Source organism: Meleagris gallopavo, chromosome 2, assembly GCF_905368555.1.
Source record: "Meleagris gallopavo chromosome 2, MGAL_WU_HG_1.1, whole genome shotgun sequence".
Classification (NCBI taxonomy): Eukaryota; Metazoa; Chordata; class Aves; order Galliformes; family Phasianidae; genus Meleagris; species Meleagris gallopavo.
The window spans coordinates 10,034,447-10,044,767 of NC_139405.1; positions in this window are offsets into that span (position 1 = coordinate 10,034,447).

Genomic DNA, 10,321 nt, shown 5'->3' on the forward strand with positions numbered 1-10,321 from the left:
CAATTGAAAAATAATTAACAGAGGCCTTGTGATGACATCAGCCAGCTCTTTGAGTACCCTGGGATGAATCCTATTTGGCTCCTCAGACTTACATGCAAGATCTGTTTCTCCAGTTAGATGCATAATTTCAAAATTGGCTGGGGTTTTATTGTTAACACAGTCATGTTCCTCAACTCAGAGCTCCAGGGGTTGCAGAGCCCATTATTGGTGGGGAAGACAGATGTGAAGAATGCATTAAACATCTCTACTTCATCTGCATCCCAGTTTGTGAGGTGACCATTCTCAACAAATAACAGCTCAACATTAAGTCTGATCCTCCTTTTGCTATTAACATATTTCTTTTAAGAAAATCCCTTTTTATCATCCCCTAAAATACTGACCAGCTTCAACTCTAATTGAGTTTTGGCTGCATGAATTTTCTCCCTACAATGGTGAACAACATTACTGTTGACCTCCAATATCATATGACATTGCTTCCAGTAATCACACCTTCTTTCTCCTCCTAAGCTCTAGAAGAAGACCACAGCTCAGCCAAGCCTATCTTCTGCTCCTATCCACATGGGAACTTCAGACAGTTTGGAAGTGCCTGTACTCTTAAGAGGTCAGCACTGATGGACCCCATTACCTTCAAAAGCAGTTTGCTGGGGAACCTCGCCAACTAGTTCCTGGAGCTTCCTGAAGCTCACTCACCTCATATCCTTTCAAGGCACTCCTGCTCTTCTGCCCATCTCCCCTCTGATTTTTATGCTTCTGCACCTGTGCCACTGCAGCACTGTGAGAAGCCAGCCCAGAAAGCACTGTGGAGTGGGGGGAAAATAATCATAATAACAGTAAAAAGATCCAAACACCAGCACTTTTTTTTTTTTTTAAACGTAGCATACTAGAACAACTCAGTAGGGAAGAGGGTATTCTTTAAGTAATCTGTGGTGAATTGGGTGTAGGCACAAGAGCAGGAGCCCAGTAATGAAACTGGAGGAGAAGATGGCAGAGGACCTCTTAATCACTGCTCATTAACAAGCTGTAAATGGACCCAGTACAATAACCCACCCACAAAGAAAGCAGAGGCTTGCTCTTATTGTTAGTGGAAAACATAACGACTTCAGCTGAGAATATGGGGCACACACCTGAGGCTCTGTGCTGATGGTCTTGAAAGAGATTATGATTTCCCTACAGAGTTTATGGTCTTTATTATACAACAATCCAGTACAGACACAGAACAAGTGTAATAAAGCAGATAAAGCATGAAGAAAATGCTAGAACAAGCATGTGGCATCTCACAGACCTGAATTCCTAACATGGGACCAGTAGAAAGTTACAACCTTGCATATTTGCCAGAGCAAGCACATAATCTCCAGACACACAATTAAGTCTTTTCACTGTAAATAAGCACCTTGGGACAAAGCCCAACAAAGAAACCACAGCTTAAAAGAACATTTACAAATTACAAAAGTAATTCTTACAGTAGCATGCAGCGGTCTTGCAGCTGGCTAACCTAATTGCCAGAAACCAAGTCCCAGGAGACCAAAACAGGACTTTGTATCTTAGTAAATAGAAAGAGAAGCTTGACTTTGCACCTACCAGAAAACTGTTGCAACAAACTGCAGTCATCAGAAAATACCTGCACTGAGAAAGTAGTAGCTGAGACTCTTTTGTCTTCCCTCAAAAAATTTAAAGAGGCCCAGGTGTGTCCCAAGCAGGCCAGCAGGCAAGTGGTAGCAATCAAAAGTACCTCTAGTTGTGCTGATATTTTGAGTAGCAGGTAGAATTAGGGCCACCACAACCCTACATTTCTCTTTGCTTGTTTTCACATCATTTCCCTTAGGGTAAAGCTATCATCTGCCCTAGCAAAAACCATGCAGTTAACCAGGCAGGACATCAACCACTTAGGTTAGTGATTGCTCACTCCAGTGCATCAGGAGAATGCAGGATGAAAGGCAGATATGTGAGACCATCTTAAATCATTTGCTCTTTACCTTATTAACAGCACATAACGCTACAACGGGATGGAAAGTAACACAACAATAGCAGGGTAACAAAAGTCTTCAGCTACAACAAATGAGAAGAAACCCAAATGCAGCAGCCACAGAAACAAAGAAAAAAAAAAAAGTTTCTTACCTCAGAAGACTTCAGGTAGGCAGATATCTCCAGCAAGAGAACCCCTCACCTCCGCTGCTAGCCCTTAAATGAGGTCTGGGAAGGGGGTTGATCTTGGCTCCACCCCCTCTGGTCACCCAGCTGCATTGCATCATTGCATGCACCTGTGCTCCCCTGGGTTGGCCCTGCCTTCCCACCAGGTGCTCAATGAATGGTTCAGGCCATGACTCAGCATTTCTGCTACACAGTGTAACACCTAGAACTTGCACTGAAAGCAAAATACAGGAGCAAAGAAATTCATGGAGCTCTTTCACTTTTATATATATATATATATTTTAATTATGTGATATAGAGGTGAATCTCCAACCTCTTCTAGTCCTCTCAGAAGGCAGTCTGCCCTCAAAAACCTCAGATTAACCCCTAGTTTGCCAGGAAGCCAAGTAAGAGCACTGACATTATCAACCCCCGCGTTTTGCAAAACTGTTGACAGGATTATCAAGAGCAAGGGGACATTCCTCAGTGCCAAGGCATATGCAAGGATGCGGCACACAACCCAGCAAACTGACAGCAAGATTTGCTGCATCTGTCAAACTACTGTAGCAGGACCTATTTTGCACAGCTCCAGTCACAGCATGACACCTAATGTCAAAAAGCATCTGAAACCCTTCATCAGTCACAAGAGTCAGCCTGTCTGAGATGCGTGTGCCAACTCATAGGCAAGGAAAAGAAAGCACAGCAAGCTAAGTTTCCTGGATGGAGAATCCAAAGTTCATCCCAGGATATCAGGTCCAACAATGGCCTGGTGAAAGCCATAGAAACTTTACATATTCACTGGCTTGCTGATGAAGTGGGAAAAATACATCACTGCTGTGGCCTTATTGTTTGGCTGAATTCATTCACACATGCATTCTTCCTTGAGCCATGAGTGTACATTCTGTTCAAAGTTTACACGGCAGCTCTGGATGAAAGGTTTCTGGGCATTGTCATGCTTGCATGTTGCTTCGAACATAGCTCAGCCATGGTGACAAGTTCTAGCTGTCAGTACGAAAACCCAGAGCACAGAAGCCTCAACATACTCAAAGTATTCAGAACAAAACCCTTTCACAGAGTCAACATTAAACAGAAGGCATGAAAGCAGGAGGAATAATCTGCACTCCTTGAAGACCAATGCAGTTCGTCCCTGGAGAATGCAGCATTGAACAAAAGAGGACATGGGACTCTAACAGCTTGGCCAGGGTGGGCAGCTGAACAGCAGCTCTAGCTCTGTTGAGAGATGAAAGCATGCTGCTTCGAGGAGATGGCTTAGCTTGTACTGCGAGGGCAGTAACTCTCTCCTCCTTCTCTGGCTTGGAGTGCTTGATGCACTGGTCCATTTGATAGACATGTTGCAAACTGGCACATACTGATCTCCAAAATGCACCACACGGTTTCATTTCAGGGAAGTTGTGAAGGAAATAGGAGGGAAAAAATACAAAATAATTAGAATGACAGAATCAAAGTTTATACTTTGAGAGTATAAGAGTTGGAAGGGGCCTTTAGAGGTTATCTAGTCCAATTCCCCTGCAATTAACAGGGCCACACATGGGTACATCAGGTTGCCCAGGGCCTGATCCAATCTCGCCTTGAATATATTGCACCTTTGCAACAAGCTTTGCTTTCATGAAAATCAATTAGACACAGATTTCTCATATTAGCATTAATTTCTATTGCCTCATCTCTTCTGGGACTGCTTGGTCACAAGTACCAATCTCTTCCAACATGAGCACAGCCATTAGAAACTTTCCACTGAAAGGAAAACTTTGATATCTCACAGCAGTGCCTGAAAACAGTGGTAGTCAAACCGAATTGTTTCTGTTGAAAATTTAACCTCTCTGGAAATATAAAATGTCTGAAAATAAAATAAAATAAAATAAAATAAAATAAAATAAAATAAAATAAAACAAAACTTTGGAGTTTATTGGTTTTGCAATCAGAAAATTTTGGGCAGATAAAGGTGGCAAATAGGCCCCTTCCTCCTATACTACTTTCCTCCAGAGGGATAAAATGGGCCTGTAGCACAACCAAAAGCAGTCTTTGGGTTATGCTAGGCAATGTGAGAAGAAATGTCTTGCTGGGACATCACAGCCCACCTAGAACCCCTGCCCGGTTTGTGTGAGGCAAGCAGCGGTGGTGCTGCACTGAAAAACCTGCCTGCATCCAGTTACTTCTGAGCTCCATCACTGCCAGTTCTGGCCTGTGACTTGCCAGGTATGGGAAGTCATTGTTTAGGGGAGGGGAAAGGCAAAGTGAGTTTAATTGAAAGAGTGTAAGGTTGTATTCTGCCTCTTGTCTTCAGGTACAGAAAAATGGAGGTATAAAGGTGTACCCACAATCTTCATTGAGAGGGACAGCAAAGATATAACAATAGTTCTCCATGAAGGTAGCAATAAAGAGTGATCGTAGAAGAGTCAAACAAAATCATTGTAAGCAGATCTCCCTCTCCTCTCTCTCTTTTTTTCCCCCTAATTTACATGCTAAGTGAGATTTGACATAAGGAAACATTTTCACACATTAGTTTCAGAGCAAAAGTTTCATTTCATCCCCTGAAGTAGAATACTGATTGCTTAAGCCACATATTTTCCAATACATGCCCCAGCTTCAGGCCAACTAAATTTTCACAGGCATCACTCCAATGTCTTTCAATTTTCTTTCTCGCTTTTCTCACTCTCCTCTATTTTTGCCTTTGGGAATCTGAATACTGCTAGCATTGCTTCTGGGATTTATCATCTATATTTGAAGATGTATTTGTAAATCTAACGAGCTTGTTTAGAACAAGAAATTCTCAGAAGTTGATTGTAGAAGATAATACTACAACAGATATGAGAGTCAATTTAGAATCTAATTTATGTTCATCTCAATTCCACGTTATGAAAAGATGTAAAGGGAAGACAAGCCTGTTTTGCGTGGACTTCCAGATGCTCACTGGGATATTTCACTATTACATATTGTTTGGGCCAAGAGTTGGAGAAGATTATAATGGCTAGGCACTGAGTAACCATGGAAAAGGGGATTTCCAGGTGGCAAGAATGGAGTAGGTAGCTTTTAAAAAAAAAATTTGAGTCATAGATCTCATAGAATATCTGTCATAGATAAATGGAGGAGATGGGGATGCAAAGATTCTACTGTCCTGTATTAGTGGTTTTCAAAGTCACACGTACTGAAGCTGCTTTAGCTACACAGAATCTCACAAGACTCCTAATATCTTGTGTTTGATAAATACAGGAAGTGCAAGACACACACTTGCATGTGAGCCATGCAAAGTCATGACTACCCAGCTAAATAATTTGTGGCCTTGAGGATCAGAAAAGCCTAGAGAACACAGGGTTTCAAGGACATCTTAGCCTTCCTGGTTACAGGAAAGATGGAGAAGGACTCTTTATCAGGGAGCGTAGTGATAGGACAAGCGATAATGGTTTTAAATTAAGAGAGGAGAGATTTAGATTAGATACTAGGAAGAAATTCCTTACTCAGAGGGCAGTAAGGCCCTGGCACTGTTGCTCAGAGCTGTGGGTTGGTGGCCCAGGTTGGGTAAAGCCCTGGGCAGCCTGATCTGATGGGGAGCAGCCCTGCTTATGGCTGGGGAGGTTGTAACAAAGTGATCTTTGAGGTCCCTTTCTACCCAAATAATCCAATAACTCTATGAAGTCAGATCACAAATTTCCTAAAGCAGTTTTTGAAGCTCCCATAAAAGAAACAGGAATTGGTCTAAACCCCTGAAAGCAGGGGAACCTCTCAGTTTGTGTGCTGCACCTGCGGAATGGGAGGTCTTCATAAAACAGTATTTTTCTTTCTGCAATACATTCTCTGAAAACATAAGGTATATAACCAAAAATGAAGTCTTGCTACACCTCACTCCACCAGGTGAGACAAAAGCCCCAAAGCTCTCACAAAAATCAAAGCAAGACAAACCGTGCTTCAAATCCCCAGAAAACAAGAAAAACATTTGAACTGAGAAAGGTAATCCATTTCAATCCTATTGTGCTGCAGCACCAGGTATTCATGTTCCTATGGAAAATGGTGGTGCATAATGTCAGCACAGTATACGACCCCCCAGCAACACATACAATAGCCTGGAGTAACTATGGCCATCTCTTACTGCATCGTGTTTACTAAATTTTATCGTGTTGGTGCACTTGAAAGTTTAACATATAATGGTTTAAGTGCAGCAGCCCCGATTTCACTTTACATATCGTTTCCACACTTGAAAATGCACTTCCCACTTGCCTTTCCTTCTTCATAGGACTTAAAGATAGAAATGTGGTTTTAAGGAGCTACATCCTAAATGTCCAGCTAATACTGTTTGTTGAGAATACAGAACTTATCTGGTTTGCATTTTGTATCCTCTCTCATAGCCTCCTATTATACAAACATCATTTCAAAGCACTCTGAACATATCTGTTGTATCAGGCTTTTCTATGCTATAAGAAGAAACACTTTATTATTTTTCCTTGCCTCTCCCACAGAAGTTACACCAGGGTTTGGAGATATACGGCTATTGTTTCTAGAACAGAGCCTGCAAAACTGCTGCGTGTAAGTTACTTCAAGCAGCTGATAATAGACCATTGTTCGTAATGCACTGCCATTTATAAAAGGAGCTGTGCATTCAGTAAACTAGTGGATATTTTATATCTTCTGACTCCTTTACTCCTTCACAACTCTTCCAGTGAGCTAAATTTAAAGGTGTTTCACACTAAAAGGACTACACAGCAAAAAACACATATAATAATAAAGCTGCTACAGCAGAAGTCATAGCTCACTATTAGTTATTTTTAAAATACTGTTAATTACTTAGGCATTAAGATCGTTTTAGCACCTCTGCATTACCTACTATGAAACCCATTAGCAGCTGGGCATTTGATGTTGCTGTTTTGCAGTTTTATTAAGAAGTTTTTCTTAATGCTTTTGGTGAGCTATACAACCCCTTTGAACTCTGTTACTTGTCCCTTTTAGCCAACGGATGGCAAACACCACATTACTTGTATTTTTAAATACCTGAGTCACTGGACCACACTTTGTCTTCTCCCTCAGCACAGCTGATGACAGATTGCAAGCCGAAAGATTCCTTGGATGGTGATTTCTCTTGGTGTGAACAAAGCCACGGGACTTGCATGTGGGAAAACAGCCCTGGCAACAAATCTTTGCACTTAGCACAGCATCAGAGTGGAAAGCCCTTGAGCCGAGGGGGTGCTTTAGGAGTGCAGCAGTGAGCAAAGTCAATTAGATGGCATGATCCTAAACACAGCTAAGCAATGTGCGTGCTCCTCATTGCCACATGTAAGATCACTGACGTTAACACATTCGGAGGGAGGCAATCATTATTATTCATTTTACGAGTAGTGCACTAAAGAAGAAAGAGATAGAGAGATCTTTGCAGGTGCAGTCATTGGGGCAGCTATTGACTACAGATTTTATATCCTGAAACTACAAAATTATCATCACTATTATTCCCGGATTTTGATTAGTCATACGTATAATTGCAAAGGAATCTGTAATCAGCTGCATAAATGATGTTACAAGAAATGTAGGAAATGAAGACAGTAGAGCTTTTGAGTTGGCTTTGCAAATATCATTTGTTTAGTTAAATTGCCATGAAAATTCATGATAAAGAAGTTCGTGGAAATTTGCCAGCTGTATCTTGGGCTACATCCAAAGAGGGGAAGCCAGCAGGGTGAAAGGATTCTCCCCCTCTGCTCTGCCCTCCTGCTGCCTTACCTGAAGTACTGCATCCAGGCCTGGGGCACCCAGCATAAGTAAAATGTGGAGCTGTTGGAATGGGGCCCAGAGGAGGGCCACAAAGATGTTCAGAGGGCTGGAGCACTTCTCCTTCAAAGGAAAGTTGAGGGAGTTGGGCTTGTTTAGCTTTAGAGAAGAGAAAGCTCCAAGGAGACCTCATTGTGGCCTTCCAGTACTTGAGGGGAGCTTATAAACATATTTAATATGGTAATTATCTTTTTTATATATATATATATTTATTTCCTACAGATTTCAACTAGAATTTACTTGAAAAAAATCACAGCAATTCTTCACAAAGGGTTAAAATCTCATCTCCCATTCTTCTCATTCCCTTATTCCCCTTTAATCTTAGGTGAGCTTCAATCTCTCCATACAATAGGAGCAGTTACATTTACTTATGTTGTGTGAAGAACAGGGTAACGCTCAAGGGGCACCACACTCTGCAAGCAGACATGTTTGTGAAAGCAAATCAGAGCAGAAGTGATGCAGATTTCAGTCCTCACTTGTTCCTTTCACCACATGCTGGTGAGCAGAATGAACACCCTTCACTACTGCCTTCCTCATTTAGTGGAGCTCTTCTGATAGGAGAGCACAATCCACTCTTACAAACAATAAAATGTAACAAATCAAATTCAAGTCTTTTACCAGCTGTAAATGTTTGAGCAAGCTGCAGCTTAGTTAAAAACCTTGCCCTCAAGGCTTTAATGACCAGCCTTAGATAAACTGAAAAAGCCAGAAAAACTGACTAGAGACAAAAGAATAAATAAATAAATTCCACAACAGGGAACTTCACACCAAAGAAAACTGTTTTCTTGGGGAAAAGGTCTCCCTAGGAGTTGCATGGCTACTAGCTAGGTAACAGCAATAACTCTTGCAATTTCCAATCAATGCATAGGCTCTCTGAAAAAGCCCAGGTGTTTTAAATCACTGAGTCAAACACCTCAGTGTATATATCCAAGGAAAAAAAAAAATCTGGAATAATATGTGTTGTTTTAGAATAGCTAATTTCAAAACCAAACCTTTCTTTCTTTTTCTATTTGTAAATCTTTGCGAGATTTATAAAATGAGACAGTTTAAATGACTCAGCTCACCCATTGTTAAGTTACTACAAGGATAAACAACAACATGTTGTGTTTTGGGGGGAATACATGGCATTGAAGCACAAACAACTCAAAGACTCCCGAGTACATTCTACTTCCAGCAACCAGATGCTCTGCCTATGGATTGACTCCAAGCATGCAAAATTTCAGCCTCAATGCATTGGCCAAATTTGCAAGCACCTAAACAATAGGGGCTTTTGTAATAAGGACATAACACACACCTATTTATGCTACAAACAGAAATTAAGCCAAGTGAGGATTGTTTGTGGATTCTCTTCTCAGCCCTATATGTTAAGTATGTTGACAAAACAAAAGATTTATAATCTCAGATGAAAAAAAGATAAGTGGAATTTGGACACATTGATGGGCCTGGCTAATGGTAACTGGTTGCATGCAGACACAATTCAGATCTACCCCAAATCCTGGATTTTGTTTTGCTTCACTGTCTGATGCTTACAAATGCGATGAACGAGTAGGTCTTAGTGCAGTCCTGAAAGCACAGTGGGTGCCCTCATGGAAGCAGCACCAGCACCAAGGGCTCCATTCCAAGGCTACTAAATCCATCCAAATTCCCTTTGCACTTTTGACATGAACACCTACTGCTCATGGCCCTGGTCCCCCACAAACCCATTAGCCCTCAGCTGCAGGCAGCCTGCTGAGGCAGAGCTGTGTGCAGCCAGAGCAGGGCGCAGGCCAGGCAGCAAAGCCTGTCCTTCAGGGCTCCATCCTTGCTGTCTGGCAGCAGCTGACCTTGCACGCTCCCTTCCGCATCACGCCCCTGTGCCTCACCCTCAGGCTGCACCAAGTCTCACGCTCACTGGACTGTGAAATAGCTCTTTTTTCATTTGTGTCTCCTTGAGGAGCTGTGAAGCAGACACAGAGAAGGAGGCGAGGGGCTGTGCCAGTCCTGGCGAGAGTTGCTCTTCCAGCCCTGCTGATAGAAATGTTTCCCTGCAGCAATGCAGTGGTTGAGAAGTAGCAGACACAGCCAGCCCTATATGAATCTCAGAGTAACATATGGACCCATGAAAAGAGAATAAAGTTCTGCCCACTGAGGCAATTAAGGGCACAGCAAAGATCTCTCCCACTGATACTTATATTATGTTCACCTATCCCTTGGGATGTGCTGGCTGGCTGTGTGCCTCACTGTGATGAAGACTACTATTTCAAGGTAGTGCCTTACCCATAGAAATGACACTACCATTGGGACTGAGAGAGGTGGAAGAAGAGAGCTGTTCTTGAGACAAATGCAAAAACACTTCAAGGCAGGAAAAGCCTTTCGAAACTCTGGATCTCCCTGCACCATTGCGCCTACATAAAGAGGGACCAGCAGGCTCAGGATGGAAATGGCCCTG